Source organism: Aethina tumida, chromosome 4 (genome assembly GCF_024364675.1).
Source record: "Aethina tumida isolate Nest 87 chromosome 4, icAetTumi1.1, whole genome shotgun sequence".
Taxonomy (NCBI): Eukaryota; Metazoa; Arthropoda; class Insecta; order Coleoptera; family Nitidulidae; genus Aethina; species Aethina tumida.
The window spans coordinates 17,747,356-17,765,878 of NC_065438.1; positions in this window are offsets into that span (position 1 = coordinate 17,747,356).

An 18,523-nucleotide genomic window follows, 5' to 3' on the forward strand; every position below is an offset into this window, starting at 1 on the left:
ATATGAAATTGTCCGATAGAAGTTGTTACTTTAACAATGTGTACATTTAAAATGGAAACAATGAACTATTGTTACGCTTAAGGGGTGAAAATTTAATCATTTCTTTTTTGCTCTTCTGTATAATTAGTTGCTTCACTGTACTCAGATCGTTAGGTGTGTATTAAAATGCTTAATTATACAGGATTTTTTGTTTTTATTCTGCATTCACTAGTTGCTTAGAATTACGGCTTTAATTATTAATTAGTAAGTAGCAGAGTAACTAACTAAATTGTACAAAGTATTCATAGTCCTGAAAATTATAATAAAATGATTTTTATTTAAAGTATTTATACAATTATATGAATACTTTTGAAGTTTAATATTATTACTAACAATATAATAAAAACAAAAATTTTTAATATACTAAATACTTAATTATTTATTATTAAATTTTATATTTTTGTCAAAGAAAAAGACGTGGTATAAGCTTTGTTGTAGAGAGACATGTTGACAACACTATGTGTTTAATGGTAAGGGATGCTATTCCTTATGGAGCCTTATCTTCTTCCCTACATAGGAAGAGATCTCAGACTATTTTTTCAGGATGATAAAGCCCGTCCACATATTCCCAGAAATACATTAATGTGAATTTACTGTCGTAGCCACCCACATCTCTAGACCTTTCCCCAATCGAAGATGTGTGAGTTATTATGGGGCGATACTTAACGAATTTACATCATCCTCCACGGTCTCTTAATGAACTAAGACGTCATATTCAGTTCACCTGGGATGAGATACCAAATGAAAATGTCGATAATCTCATTAGATCGATGCCATAACGCGTCAATGAGTATCTTAATCAAAGAGGGGGTCCGACCCATTATTAGCTTTTGACACTTTATACTTCAAGATTTTTGTTAAATGTAAAGGTTAATATTTTTCTAAAAAAAAATTGAATAAATTGAATATATTTAGGTGTTTTTCTTTCACGCAGTATATACAAAAAATAAAGGAGGGTAACACAATAATTTACATCCATTACGTTATTGCCAATTTTGAAAGTTTGGACGAACCTAGTTCTAAAAATGTTTTGCATCGATTTTCCGTTTACCTTGTGTGACACTTCCATTTACTAGACTGATGTGCAATTATAATTATCTTGGTTTGTGTACTTTGTTACAGATTATTCATAAGGTAGGACATCAAAGTATAATCCTACTAGTGCATTCATATTTATTACGTTAACTCTTTAACTTTATACTTGTTGCTCGGAGCAAGCGAGCATTTAAATAAAATAAAAAGTTTGCGTATAATCAAATTAAAAGTTTCAAAACTCATTTTACGTGTATCGCTATCCAGTTCCAGTTAAAAGTGTTTCGTACAATTGCATATAAAATAAAAATGAAAATTTTAAAAAAATCTTAATAAAGTCTCTAAATTGTCTGATGGAGGTTGTAATTTTAGCAATGTGTACGTTTTAAAATGGAAACAATGTACTATTAATACGCTTGAAAGGGTGAAAATGTAACCATTTTTTGCTCTTCATTATAATTTGTTACTTCGTAATACTCAGACTGTTAAATGTCTGTTAAAATGCTTAATTGTGTGTCGTCTTTTATTTTTACAGGGTATCCACTACCTTTTTAGAATTATGGCTTTGTCTAGGTAATAAAAGTGTTTCATATTAGTTTTATAACAGTCAGAAAATTATTCAGTTTTACTATGTATTAATTGTTATTTACTAAGTTGCAGAGTAACTAATTACTTTGTGGAATAAATTTACATTATTTAAAATTGTGTTAAATAAACTGACACTGAAACATAATATATTAATAAAAATATATAAAATTATGATATTATAAAATTAAAATAAAACTTCTGGCTGTTAGAAATAAATACAACTTTATAGATGGCAATTTAATAAAAATTAAATTTAAAAAATATGTAGATATCCACATAAATGATATAATTAATGTATATAATAATACATGGAAACAATTCATATCAAACTATTATATATTTTATACAATCATATTGTCCCTCTTGATTTTAATATATTTATACAGGGTGATTTACCTAATTTATTTAATTGAAATTTATGAAAAACGGAAAAAGCTATTGATTTGACAATTACAGCTATTTTCAATATATATATGTATATATATGTAAATATGTATATACATATTTATGTATACACGTTAACAATGAATTATCCTTTAAGAAGCCGTTACTAGTACTTCCAAATTTTATACAGAGAATGTTCGTTATTCACGTTTAATTTTGTGCATCTTAAAACATCAATTATTTTGTTATTTACAATAGAACGCCTTGTATATTTTTAAATTTTAAAAATCTACATGTAATTGCTATACCATGTCTTTTGCCAAAATCCAAATGTTTTTGGTTTATTAACATTTTTCGAAAATTTTTGACAAATATGACTAAAATGTCTGGCATACACATTATCCAAGAACCATCCTATAAGAACTCCTTATTAGTAAGTACTCCAAAAATTTATACAGAGTGTTCATTCTTTATGTTTGATTTTGTATTTTAATATTGATTTTTTAAGATGTGCATCTTAAAATATCAATATTGTTATTTTCAGTAAAACATACTGTATATTTTTTCTTTTTTTTTCTTAAATTCTACTTAAAATTATAAATAAATTGATTATATTATAAAATCCATAAAATCCATAAAATAATTCATAAAATTCATAAAATAATTCATAAAATTCATAAAATTCATAAAATTCATAAAATTCATAAAATTCATAAAATTCATAAAATTCATAAAATTCATAAAATTCATAAAATTTATAAAATTCATAAAATTCATAAAATTCATAAAATTCATAAAATTCATAAAATTCATAAAATTTATAAAATTCATAAAATTCATAAAACCCATAAAACCCATAAAATCCATAAAATCCATAAAATACATAAAATCCATAAAATTCATAAAACCCATAAAATCCATAAAATCCATAAAATACATAAAATCCATAAAATTCATAAAATAATTCATAAAATTTATAAAATTCATAAAATTCATAAAATCCATTAAATTCATAAAATTTATAAAATAATTCATAAAATTCATAAAAGTCATAAAATTATCATGGTCATCTTTTTCAAACAATTTTTTGGCTGTTTGTTATTTTTTAAATAGCAGTAGAAAAATTTAAAAACTATTTCGTTTTTAAAGAAAAAAGTACAACGTATTTAATACTATCTTGAAAAACAGAATATTAATATGTAAATCATTTATTCGATCGAGATAATTTATTAAAATCTTTCCAATTAGTTTTTAAGCGAACTAAGCAAAATTATATTCAGCCTATGTAAATAAATGTAAATATATTCAGGCGTTTTCTAATTAAAATTATTCACAATTAAACAGAGCAAATTTACCGGAACAAGTATTTTTTCATATGAAAGTTAATTAAAAACTTAATTAAAAACAACATATTATAAATTAATATTAAAATCTGTTAAAAAATCATTTATTATTTAGGTAAATTATAGTAATTAAATATATTTTATTTAAAATGTTTTAATCAAATTAAATTAAAATCATTTGTTATTTAAATTACTAACAAGAGAAGTTAAAAAATACCTAAACTAAAAATTACGTTCATATGTCCATTCCTTAATTATAATGAAATAAAGTTTTTTTTTTATATTTTAATTAATTTAAAATTACACAATTGAAACAATAAATAACTTAATATGTTTTGTAAATATATGTTTGTTTATAGACTTTTATATCTCCTCAATGGATCAATACTAAACTTTTTTATGACGCCAGCAAATATTATACAGTTTGCGAGGGATATATGATAAGAGATAACTTTTTATACGTTCATCAATACGTTCTTGGAACTTTCAATACACGCTTCCTTAAAACTTTTTTTATCCAGCAAAAATGACGTGACATCTTTATTTAATCCAAAAAAAAATCACAAACTAAAATTGAATTATTTTTGCGTAACAGTAATATTAACATTTTTAGCTTTAGTATGTAAACTCGTATGTTGATTGATTGATTTTAATTATTATGTGTTTGCGTACGAAACATAATTATTATCGACTGCAAAAATGTCAACAACTGCATTGGATTATTTTGATCACGTTTATGAATATTTTATACCCCAAAAACTGTGTTAACTGGGCACGTTTATTAACTGTTTTAAATTTATTTCGTAAATTGCTAATGATGAATTCCCTTTTAGCCAGTTAATAATGACAAATTATGTTTTAATAAGCGCTATAGCTGTGACATTTTAATTATCTACAAAGTACCCCTTTATCTGTAATTTCGCCTAGTTTCAATACTGCAGTCATCCATGAAGCAAATTAAGAACTAGATGAGTGATTGGAGGGGGATGTTACATTCAGTCTGGTAAATGTATTGTCATTTAATAATTCAGAACCGTGATAAAAATAGTTTTAAACAATTTACAAAATAAATTCAGCAACGTGAACGGCGGTAAAAGTGCGGTAAATAAATTAAAGAGGAAAATATTAAACCAATTAATGCAGTTTTTTAATTGAAAGGCTCACATCCAATTAAAACATTTTTTAGATTAACAAATGCTGTGTTACTGCAGCAGATTAATTAAATATTGGCTTTGTAACGCGAATATTATTTTATTTAATCAACAACGTAGTAAAGCTTTAATAATTATTATTTTTTGTAAATCAGCATAAAAAGTAATCAAACAATTTGCTAGAGGTGAAAGTGTGAAGCCCGAATATAATAATATTTGTTTCGGACGATGTAATTTGTAATCACGACAAAGAACGACAATAACAGCTATTATTTCCCATTTGGCTTAAAAATACAACACCATTCACTCTGAGGGTTAGACGGTTTATTTGTTCGTGTTCTGCGTATGTGGGTAACAAGAACGAGGACATTTTTCTGTGAGTGCATCATTTTATTGCAGTCCCGATGTCCCCGGGATATTGTGTAGTTTTTATTAATCGAAAGGAGGGTCGGTTTATTGAAGGTTTATATTCCTAGGAATCGTCTTGTAAAACGTCAAACATTCCAAATAATTTAAAAATTGTTTTATCATTCTCTTAAAATATTTTCTAGGAATTTAAAATTTCAAAAATTCGAATATCGCATTCACCATTTTTTTTTTAAATATATATATAGTTAAAAACAAAAAATTTTTGTTAATTCATAAATTAAACAAACTGATTGATCGACCACTTTTGAAAATATTTATATTATAAACTTAGAAATTATTTAGAGGTTAAGTTAGCTACAATTTTAAATTATTCATTTTTAAGACGTCAACTTTATTAATGTTCCTAAATTATGATTTAAATTATTAAATATTCAATTTAGTTATTATAATTATTTTTTGTTAATTAAAATATTCTTAAGTTAAATAAATTTGCTCATACACCATTTTTGAAAATATTTTTGTTATAAATATTAAATTATTCAGATGAAAAGTTAGATACAATTTTAAATTATCTAAATTATGAATATGAAATTATGAATTTTTGAATATTGAATTTAGTTATAAAATCATTTTTTGTTCTTTAAAATATTCATAACTTTAATTCTCCACCATTTAAAAAGACATTTACGTTATAAACTTAGAAATTATTTAGAGGTAAAGTTAGAAAAAATTTTAAATTATTCATTTTAAGACGTCATCTATAAATATTTTCCTAAATTATGATTTAAATTATTAAACGTTCAATTTAATTATTATAATTATATTTTGTTATTTAAAATATTCATAAGTTAAATAAGCTGACACCTCCAATATTTTTGAAAATATTTGTGTTAGAAACTTAGAAATTATTCAGAGGTACAATTTTAAATTATTTGTTTTAGGACGTTATATTCAATTATGTATCTAAATTATGAATTCAATTTTTAAATATTTATATAATTAGTTCCTCCACCATTTTTGAAAATATTTATATTATTAACTTGGAAATTATTTAGAGGTAAAGTTATATACAAATTTAAATTATTCATTTTTAAGACGTCAACTTGAACTAAGTTCCTAAACAATGAATTAAATTATTAAATATTCAATTTAGTTATTACAATCATTTTATGTTAATTAAAATATTCATAAATTAAATAAATTGACTCCCCCACCATTTTTGTAAATATTTAGAAATTAAACTTAGAAATTATTCAAAGATAAAGTTAGATACAATTTTAAATTATTCATTTTTAGGACGTCAACTTCAACTATGTTTCTAAATTATGAATAAAATTTTCAGATATTTAATTTAGTTATTAAAATCACTTTTTGTTAATTAAAATATTCATAATTTAAATAAACTGACTGTATATTATAAATTTAGAAATTATTTAGAAGTAAAATTAGATACAATTTTCAATTATTATTATTATTTTTAGGTCGTCAGCTTAAACTATATTTCTAAATTATAAATTAAATTATTAAATATTTATTGTAATTATCATAATCATTTTTTGTTAATTAAAATACTCATAAATCAACCATTTTTGAAAATATTTATGTTATAAACATAGAAATGATTTAGAAGGAAAGTTAAATACTATTTCTAATGTACTACGATGTTTCTAAATTATGAATTAAATTATTGATTATTGAATTTAGTTAGTATAATCATTTATTGTTAATCAAAATGTTTATAAGCTTAATAAACTGTCCTATACTATTTTAAAAAAATATATATAATAATTTTATAGATTATAGTATAGTTCAATTGTGTTACTAAATTTTTAAACCATTGATTAAATTAATTTGACGCATTCACCATATTGTACTTAATGCAATCAAGTATGGCTAATCTAAAACGTGAACCATTATATTGCCGATAAAGCGATTGTTTTACTAAAAAACGACGCACGTATCGTTATTAAGACCACCGAATTGATGGAACACGTTAATGGATTAAACTGATTGTTCACTTGGTTTATGGCGCTATCGAATTAATTGTAGTCGAATGAACCGCAAATAAAATTACTTGAACGTTATTAATTACACTTATAAACGTTATTAACGCCTGGCAATACTATGAGTAATTAATAAACTAATAAATCTTCAAAGTCCCAAACGCGATTGACGTGTATCTGATATTTACCTATCAAATTAAATTTACGCGAGTGAAATATTATTTTGGACTATTTTAATCGAACAGGCAAATAAATTCGTGAATCGAGTCTGTTACAGGTTTTATGTAATGAATGAAATTGAGCCTAAATGCTAATGGTTTAACATTAATTGCGGTCGAATAAACCGCATATAAAATTACTTGAAACTTTACAAATTGCTCTTTCAAAACGGCCTCCCCATCAAAAATATGCTGAATAATTTAGTGCCATTATCCATACCTGTTATCTCGTTTCTCATCAAACCTACATTAAAACCCGGTCAGGGGGACCACATTTAATTATTTTCTTAATCCACAGTCAATATGTGAAAGGATTTGGCCTTTTGCATGTTAAATTGACTGTTGTATAAATGTTTTCTTTGTTACAAAAACTCTTAAAATATATTGCTTTTCTAAAAAAATTAAGAATTAACAGAAAATAAAAATTTGAACTTATTAAGGTGTATTTCCACATTTTCTACGAATGGCAGCTCCAAAATACTCAAAATCTGGGTGTGAATTTCATTTTGGTCTTCTGTCAAATTTCGAGTAGAAGATTCTAAGTTTAAGATGGTCTCTTAAACGTCTATTAAGAATGTGTCAGATATGTTCTATTGGGTTAAGGTCTGGAATTGGAGCTGGCCAGGCCATAGAATTAATCTCAACAAGATAATTTCGGACACTCCCTAATAAATTTCCCATTGTTTATCACCACCAAGTCGGTGTATAAAGTTGCTAAAAATTGGCATGACAATTAGTAAATTATAGTCTCTAAATGGTACCGGGCAAATTGAAGTTAGAAATTATTTACCATTTATTTATTACACTTTTCTAAAATCTGTCGAAAGCCAATTTTTGTAGATTTCAATAATTTTTTCAATATCTGGACTAAAAATACTCTTAACAAAAAATTCTGACTACCCTGTACATAGTAATCAACCTAATGGATAAGAGTTTTATTTACTTTTTATAGTTTTATAGTGTTGATTTTTAGCTAATAAGTAAATAATTGTATTTCCTGTAATTTTTTATGTTTGTAGACAATTTCAAGTTGCTTAGTAACATTTACAGATGTTGATTTAGTTAGTAAGTAAATAACTTTTATTTCCTGTAACTTTTTATGTCTCTAGACAACTTCAAATTGCCCAGTAACATTTACAGAATACAATTTATTAATTGTGATGTTGATTTTTAGTTAGTAAACAAATAATTATATTTTCTGTAGTTTTTTATATCTGTAGACGACTTCAATTGGCATAGTAACATTTACAGATTACAATTTATTAATTTTGTTGTTGATTTTTAGCTAATAAGTAAATAATTATATTTCCTGTAACTTTTTATGTCTGTAGACAACTTCAAGTTGCCTAGTAACATTTACGGATTACAGTTTATTAATTTGTTGTTGATTTTTAGCTAGTAACATTTACAGAATAGAATTTATTAATTGTGATGTTGATTTTTAGTTAGTAAGCAAATAATTATATTTCCTGTAGTTTTTTATATCTGTAGACGACTTCAATTGGCATAGTAACATTTACAGATTACAATTTATTAATTTTGTTGTTGATTTTTTGCCAATAAGTAAATAATTATATTTCCTGTAACTTTTTATGTCTGTAGACAACATCAAGTTGCTTAATAACATTTACAATTTATTAATTGTGATGTTCCTTTTTAGCTATTAAGTAAATAATTATACATCCAGTAACTTTCTATGTTTGTAGACAGCTTTAAGTTACCTAATAACATTTACAGATTATAGTTTATTAATTTTGTTCTTGATTTTTAGCTAGTAAGGAATTAATTATATTATTTTTAGTTAGTAAGCAAATAATTATATTTCCTGTATTGTTTTATATCTGTAGACAACTTCAATTGGCCTAGTAACATTTACAGATTACAATTTTTTAATTTTGTTGTTGATTTTTAGCAAATAAGTGAATAATTATATTTCCTGTAACTTTTTATGTCTGTAGACAACTTCAAGTTTCTTAATAACATTTAAAGATTACAATTTATTAATTGTGATGTTCCTTTTTAGCTATTAAGTAAATGATTATACTTTCTGTAACTTTTTATGTTTGTAGACAACTTCAAGTTGCCTAGTAACATTTACAGATTACAGTTTATTAATATTGTTGTTGATTTTTAGCTAGTAAGGAAATAATTAAATTTCCTGTGACTTTTTGTCTCTAGACAACTTCAAGTTGCCTATTAACATTTACATATTACAATTTATTAATTATGGTGATTGATTTTTAGTTCGAAAGCCAATTCGTAGATATTTCAGTAATTTTTTCAATAGCTGGTCTAAAAATACTCTTAAAAAAATTCTGACTACCCTGTACATAGTAATCAACCTAATTGATAAGAGTTTTATTTAGTTTTTATAGTTGTAAACTTTTCGGTGGAAACTATGTTTTATAGCCTTTGAACTGGAGCTACGCTATTAATGTTTGGAATTAATGTATTTAGTTCGCACTTAATGAAGCTAATAGAAGTGCATTAGCTTGAGATGAATTGACTGGCGTCCCAGACTTTGTAATTAATCCGGGCAATAATTAGAGATATTTTATCGCTTTAATTAATCCTGTAAAATTTCATTCGAAATTGTGTATTTTTAATTTGAAAGTTATTGGATATTTTATGATATTGTTACCGGAAACCAATTTTATTTACACAAATATAGAGATTTAACTAACACTAGTAATGCTTAAATTTTATTTTTAACGGTTCAATTTAAATTTGAAAAAGTATTTTTTAACCGACATTTTACATGTAAAATTGTATGTAATGCAAAAGTGAACTTGTGCCCTATTTTTTAAATAAAAATATTGATTAAATACGAACTGTCTCTTTTTTATGAAAAATGACGGGTATTTTATTTATTTTCCTTTTTAATTTGATATAAAATATTTATTTATGATTGAACTTGTTTTTGAATTTTATAAATAAAAATCTATATATTTTCCAAGCATTGTTTATACAAATATTGGGTAAATTATTTATTGTGGGAAATTCAATTGTTTTAGATATTAAAAAATTAATAACAAGCAATATAAAACTAATAATAAAAATATTTTTCCTATTATAAAATTTTATTATGCGTCGTTATTTCTCTTATTACAATTTCCGATAATGATTAATTTTTAATTATTATTAATTTTCCTCAATGACTACTCCATATTTCACCCTAATAATTAATTAATCGGATTTTGATGATTCATAGTGGAAAACAAATATTAGATTCAAATAGCTTAATTATTTAAATACTAATTATTATTTTCAGAACAAATATTTTAAATATAAAATAAAGCAAATTAAAAAATGTCAATTAATAAAGTAAAAACTTACAGTTTTAAAACTTTTAGTGTGATTAAATTTTATAATTACATGACAAAATTCGTGCATAGTGTTAGTTTATTATAATTTAGTTGTGGTCTGCAGGTCACATGGACAATTTAATTACTTAATTTAGTTAAGTACTTTAATACAATGCATAATCATAGTGCTTTGATTAATTATGGTGTTTATTAGGTAATTACAAACATGGCAAACTTGATTACATTAATTAATTACAAAAATATTACTACACTTTAACACAGTGATTACATATTACTAATTATTGTTGATTTTTAGTTCGTAAATAATTATATTAGTAATTATATATTAGTAAATATTATTATATATTCCTCCCCAGGATGGATCCACCTTGTCGTGGTCCTGGGGCTCAGTACCACTCCACAAATCAGTGGCTGTGGGAAGCTAACGGATCCAACCGCAATTCCTGTAACTTTTTGTGTTTCTAGAAAACTTCAATTTGTCTAGTAACATTTACAAATTATCATTTATTAATTGTGATGTCTATTTTTGGATAGTAAGTAAATAATTACATTTCTTCTAATTTTTTATATCAGTTGACAACTTCAAGTTACCTAGTATCATTTAGAGTTTATAATTTATTAATTTTGTTATTGATTTTTAGCTAATAAGTAAGTAAATATGCCATAACTTTTTATGGATATAGATAATTTCAATTTGCCTTAGTAACATTTAGAGATTACAGTTTATTAGTTGTTAATTTTTAGCTAGTAAATAAATAATTTTATTTTCTATAAATTTTGATGTTTGTAGAGAACTTAAATTTGCCCAGTAACATTTACGGATTACAATTTATTAATCATGATTCTTAGCTAGTAAGGAAATAATAATATTTCCTGTAACTTTTTATTTCTGTAGACAACTTCAAGTTCTCTAGTAACATTTAGAGATTACAATTTACTAATTACGATGTTCCTTTTTAGCTATTAAGTAAATAATTATAGTTTCTGTAACTTTTTATGTTTGAACACAACTTCAAGATGCTTAGTAACATTTACAGACTACCGTTTATTAATTTTGTTGTTGTAAGCTAGTAAGGAAGTATATAAATATTTCCTGTAACTTTTTATGTCTGTAGACAACTTCAAGTTGATTAATAACATTTACAAATTACAATTTATTAATTGTGATGTTCCTTTTTAGCTATTAAGTAAATTATTATACTTCCTGTATTTTTCTGTGTGTAAACAACTTCAAGTTGCCTAGTAACATTTACAGAAAACAATTTATTAATTGTGATGTTGATTTTTAGTTAGTAAGCAAATAATTATATTTCCTGTAGTTTTTTATATCTGTAACTTTTATTTCCTGTAACTTTTTATGTCTCTAGACAACTTCAAGTTGCCCAGTAACATTTACAGAATACATTTTATTAATTGTGATGTTGATTTTAAGTTAGTAAGCAAATAATTATATTTCCTGTAGTGTTTTATATCTGTAGACGATTTCAATTGGCCTAGTAACGTCTACAGATTACAGTTTATTAATTTTGTTGTTGATTTTTACCTAGTAAGGAAATAATTATGTTTACTGAAACTTTTTGTCTCTAGACAACTTCAAGTTGCCTATTAACATTTACAGATTACAATTTATTAATTTTGTTGTACCCTTTTATCTACTAAGTAAATAATTTTATTTCCTATAACTGTTTATGTCTGTAGATAACTTCAGTTTGTCCATTTTTGTCTTTGTTATTGATTTTTAGGTTGTAAATAAATATTTCCTATAAAATTTTATGTGTGTGGATAAATTTACGATTGTTTGAAACTTAATGTTACCCAGTACCCTTTACAGATTGCAATTTACAAATTGTCTTGTTGTTTATTTTTAACCAATTAATAAATAAATTTGTATTCCATAACTTCCCATATTGCTAGTATATAACTTTATTGGCGTTTGAAGCGTAAAGTTGCCTAGTAACATTTCTTGCCTAATGAATAGACAGTGTTTACAACTCCCAATTGATGCAGGTGAATTTACATCGTCGGGAGCACAATCGGTATCAATAACGCGGTTTCACGGTAATTAAATTCGTTATGCAATTGAATTTCGCCCCTCGAATTGAATATATTAGAATTTCAGCGGCTATGATCTCGCCGATAACAAATTTAGGGAGGAAGCGTCATAAATTAACCGCATTGTTTATCCGATGGAAATAAATGTTTGATGCAACGGTTTAATTTTGTGTTAATATTAATTTCGACAGCCCTACCGACATGCTGTGCGTTATTTGGGATTTAATTATTGCTCGTCACGCAGAGAGACTGTAAAAGATACATTATGAAATACGTAGTTGAATGGTGGAAGCATTGTGACATACATATCATCAAGTTGATATTTAATAAATTGCTGTTTCAATTTTAAGGCTTTTCTCATTAATGTTGTTGAATGTGTGCTATATTGAATATTTGAAAATGTAATTATTTAAGTTCCCAAAAATGTTCCGTCATTGTTTAATGCATAAACATTCACATGTACAGCTTGTAGGTGCTTTTGATATGTACAAAATTGAAATTGAATCACTGAAATTATTAATCGTTTAAAAGCAGTCCAGTTTGGAAAACTAAAATGCAGGTTTAATTGTTAGCTTACAATACACAAATCATATCCAGATTAATTTTAATCCGTTTCCCAGTGTTGTAATAAATATTTGGATAATGTTGTTTGTATTGAAGTTTCGTCGGTTAATGTTTTTTGTTATTTACTAAAAAATTACTGCACTTTATGTTCCGTAGGTAATGTGTTTCCTAGCTAATTTGATGGAATTATTATAATTATGACAAAAACATTTTTATGAAAATTACTTAGAATTCTCGAGAGTTTTGGTAGTGTATAATTATTGTAATATTTAGTCCATTATGGAAATAATAATTAAAAAGTTGGAACATTTAAATTGAAATTATTAAAAAGTATGAGAGTTTCCCAAACTGTTATTAACAGTAAACCAAACATATTTCCAGCTAATAATTTTTATATTTTTACTAAAAATATTACGTTCAGGAGTAATTTTTTACATAGTTATTGTTTTATATGCCGAATTTTTTGATATTTTTTGCTATAATGTTTTATATTAATAGACTATAACCAAAGGACTTTTACATTTTACTCACTGATTTTACTTTATTATTTTGAAACTATTTTAATTAATCTATTAATTTAGAGGTAATAATAAAATAATCAAATGTATAATATTCTTTTAACATTCTTATATTACGACATTTTTACTTTTTAAATTAAATTAACGATGATAAATTTGGAAATAAAATTAATCCAAGAGGAAAATTGGTTTTTAAATGTATTATAAATACATAATATATTAATAACAATATTTTATGTACGTATAAAAATTTTCTTTTATTTTTATACTTTAAAAAGATAATAAAATGTGAAATGTTTATATATTTATGCATCAACTAATGATTTTCAATCCGAATAACTTTTAAAATATATTATAATTATATTATTTTAGATACTCATTTACAGTTAGACAAATATGTAAGAATTGTATTTATTATTTTTATAATATTGTGTGTATATATAAAAAATAGATACATTTTTTACTATTTAATATTATGTTAAAAAATATAGATGAATAAAAAATATATATTTTTTAATGAATATATAATAATTTTTAATATTTTATTATACTTTAATGACAGTTCTTTTAATATTATCAAGTTTTGCAATAAAATAAAAAAATATAGAGATGTCTTAGATTGAAATAATAATTTTATATTTATTTAAATTATTTTAACATACAATAAAATTGCCAATTTTTACACTATTCATCATATTTGTTGCTCGACAAAATTTTACACTATAAAAATTTTAAATTCAATTTAAATAAAGTTAAATCTAACTTTGTTGTAAAATTAAATAAAAAATGATATTAATTTTTATTAATTTAATTTCTTTTAATTATTTACTGAAAAATTGAGCTATTAAGCTATTTTCCATATCTTTTGTTAAATAAAAACATATGCACTATAAAAAAATTCAATTTAAACAAAGTAAAGCATAAAATAAAAATATCCAAATATAAGAAATTTCTTTTAAAAATATTTACATACATATTTTAGATACTCATTTACAGTTGGACTAATAAGTAAGAATTTTTTTATAATTTTTATAATATTATGTTATACTTTTATACTTTTGACATGTATTTTATATATTTATTTACAATTAGATTTAAATATACGAATTTTTTATCAATTTAATAACTAAAACTTATTTCTGAAATTATTCAATTGAGATAACTTAACAAATTATGTTTTTATCAATAAAATTATTTTATTAAGAAATAAATTTTTAAATTAAGTTTATTAAATATTTTATTTAATAGTTACTAAAATTGATTATTTTTATTCCTTGAAATTACAGTTAATTTGTAGTTAAATATTTTATTTTAACTTAAATTAAATTACTAATTACTAAAAATAACTTTCTTTTCCTTATTTTTGTTTTATATGAAAAATATTCACTATAAAAGTTTTAATTTAACTTAAAATATCACTTTTTTTTAAACATCGTATATGTTATCTTATTTTTTCTTTTATCTTTAATTTTACTTATATATACTTATTTTTAAATTATTTCACCTGATTTTTAAATTAAAGTCAATATATTTAATATTTAAAAAGTAAATAATTATATTATTATTTTTTTCAATTAAATTATATTATATTTTTATTTGTATCCAAATGTATCTGTTTTTATTTTCTCATTTGTTTCAATGAAAATGAAAGTTTTTTAATTATTTTAAAGTATAAAAATTAAATGTATTTTTCTACGTAAATATGTTTATATTATTTTATATACTCATTTTCAGTTAGATGTAAATATACGAATTGTTTTATCAATTTTGTCATTTTATTAATTTTTTAATTTGAAGAAAATATTAGAGGAAAATGAGATAACAAAATATGTTTTAAAATTTTTTGTCAATAAAGTTATTTTATTAATTAAGAAATAGATTCTTAAATTAAGATTATTAAATGTTTTAAGGAATAGTTACCGAAATTGATTATTTGTGTTTGTTGAAATTACTAAAATTTCTTCATAATTATTTAATGTTCGTTATATATAAAAAATATTCACTATAAAAATTTTAATTTTAATTTATACGAAATAAAATATAAACTTTTTTTAAAATAAACTAAACCTTTATTTAATTTGTTTTTACTTTATTATTTTTAAAATGTAAATTATATATTGTTTTTATTATTCAATATTATGTTAATAATTATATGTAGTTAAAATATGTTTAACTCTTATTTATACATATACAAAAATATCTGTTTTTATATCCATTTGTTGGAAAAGTAAATAATTTTTTTATTATTCTAAGATATAAAAATTAAAAATAATTTCCTATGTTGTAAATAAGTTTATATTAATTTTTTATATATTCATTTTTGTCATTTTATTATTTTTTATTTTGAGACATATACATATTTAATAACTAAATATTTTATTTTTATGTTTATTCAATTTTTTCAATAGAAAAAATATATTTTTAAATTTATTTATTTATTGTTGAGTCATAAAACAAAATAAAAATATTTCAGAATTTTTTGCCAATAAAAAAGATAAGAATTTTTATTTATTTTAACATAAAAATTGAATTCCTCCCCTTCTTAAACCATTTTGCTATGCAACCCCGAAAAACCTAGAAAATTTTCTTTCTGTAAAAATATAAATCTTGCAAAACTTTTAAATTCTGGTAACCATAATTATTCCCATTTCAATGGTATAAATCATATCTCCTTTCGTCCAGAAATAAATTATTTTAATTTATGCAATGATATCTGTAAGAACAAAAGTTTTCTTATTAATTAAGCCGAAGTTATAGCTTCCTAAAGACAGAAACTCGCAAAGAACTCCACCGACGATAACAATCTCTCATTCACTTCCTCAAGTCTAAATAAGTATATCCGCATTTAATTAAGGGTAATTTACCTTATGACTGGATAAAGGTGCGACCATGCAGAGAGTTTATCTGTCTCGAACACTTAACCATAACTTTTACAGGACAACAATTTAACACGACACTTAATTCCCTTTTTGACGCCTAACACATAATTAAACACATATTAGCCCGCGGCCAGACACGTAGGAAGTCGCTAAAAAAAAAAAATAAATAAATCAACCATGTGATCCGATCACACACACGCGACACGCACCGACGACCGTCGTCCGGTGATCTCGGTTTTTGGAATTTTTTCCTGGACGATCGCACGAAATGATCAATTGGCGTCGTATCGGGTGCGTACTACGTAACGTTGTCGCGCCGATCGCGGGTACGTGCATGCTGGATGCGAGCTGAAACACATTTTGCGCGATACTGAAACTTTCAGCCAGGAATATTATCCGGAGCGCTCCGTTTCGGGATCCGTGCGCATATTTTTACTGCGCATTTGTTCATCCCGTTTTTGGTCTTTGTATTTTTGTCTGGGGTCGATTATTTATTCGTGTTCTTTTATTTATTTTTTTTGTATAATAAAAACAAAAATCTGAAAATTTATAACAATAATTTTAGTTTATTGTTGTGTTTATTTTAATTATCAAGATTATTTATTTGTCATCACAATAGTAATTTTTTGACTGTGCATTTGTTTATAACATTTTTGTCCGGAATTTTTTAAAGATTATTATTTAGTTCTTATTTAAAAATATACAAAAATGTCAGTTTCTTAATCTTTTTTATTAATCTAAGATATAAAAATTAAAAATAATTTCCTATGTTGTAAATATGTTTGTATTATTTTTTTATATATTCATTTTTGTCATTTTATTATTTTTAATTTTGAAACAATGTACATATTTAATAAGTAAATATTCTTTTTTATGTTTATTCAATTTTTTCGATAAAAAAATATATTTTTAAATTTATTTATTTATTTATTTCATCATAAAGCAAAATAAAAATAAAAATATCAGAATTTTTGCCAAAAAAAAAGATAAGAATTCTTATTTATTTTAACATAAAAATTGAATTCCTTCTCTTCTTAAACTAGTTTGCTATTTTTTGTTAACAGTAATTATTTTGTTTTTTTTTTATAATTACAATAAGGATTTTTTGATAAAAATTTGTTCAACTTTTTTTGTCTTAAAATTTTTAGTAAAACAGAAATCCTTAGGATTTTGTATAATAGATTATTTATTATAATAGATTTATATATTATCTCATCTGTTAATTATTATCCATTTTACACTTTTTATATCTCACAACAATTTTTCAAAAACTAAAAATTAGCAATAATTTGTTTAATTATAATATAATTTACTATATTTTTTATTACTTTGATAATCAATAATATTTTGTCTGTTAATTAATCAATAGTAAATTAAATTTTCTATTTATTACTCTTCTGATCTGTTAATTATTATTCCAATTGGCCCCTTTATCCCTCAATATAATTTTTAAAAAGCTAAAAATTAGCAATAATTATTTTAATAATTACAATTTATTATATTTTTTATTACCTTGATAATCAGTATTATTTTATGTTAATAGTTACAGTAATAGTGACTAAATTTCATAAAACTCGACATAATTTAAAAATTTTTTTTATTATTTTTAATTATAACAGGAACTTTTGATTTGTCAATCAAGAATATTTTGTCTGTTAATTAATTAATAATAAATTAAATTTTCTATTGATTACTCTTCTGATCTGTTAATTATTATTCCAATCGGCCTCTTTATCTCTCAATATAATTTTTATAAAGCTAAAAATTAGCAATAATTTTTTTAATTTTTATAATTTACTATATTTTTTATTACCTTGATAATCCAGAATATTTTGTCTGTTAATTAATTAATAGTAAATTAAATTTTCTATTGATTACTCTTCTGATCTGTTAATTATTATTCCAATTGGCCCCTTTATCTCTCAATATAATTTTTAAAAAGCTAAAAATTAGGAATAATTATTTTAATATTTAAAATTTACTATATTTTTTATCTTGATAATCAGTATTATTTTATCTGTTAATTATTACAGTAATACTGACTAAATTTCATAAAA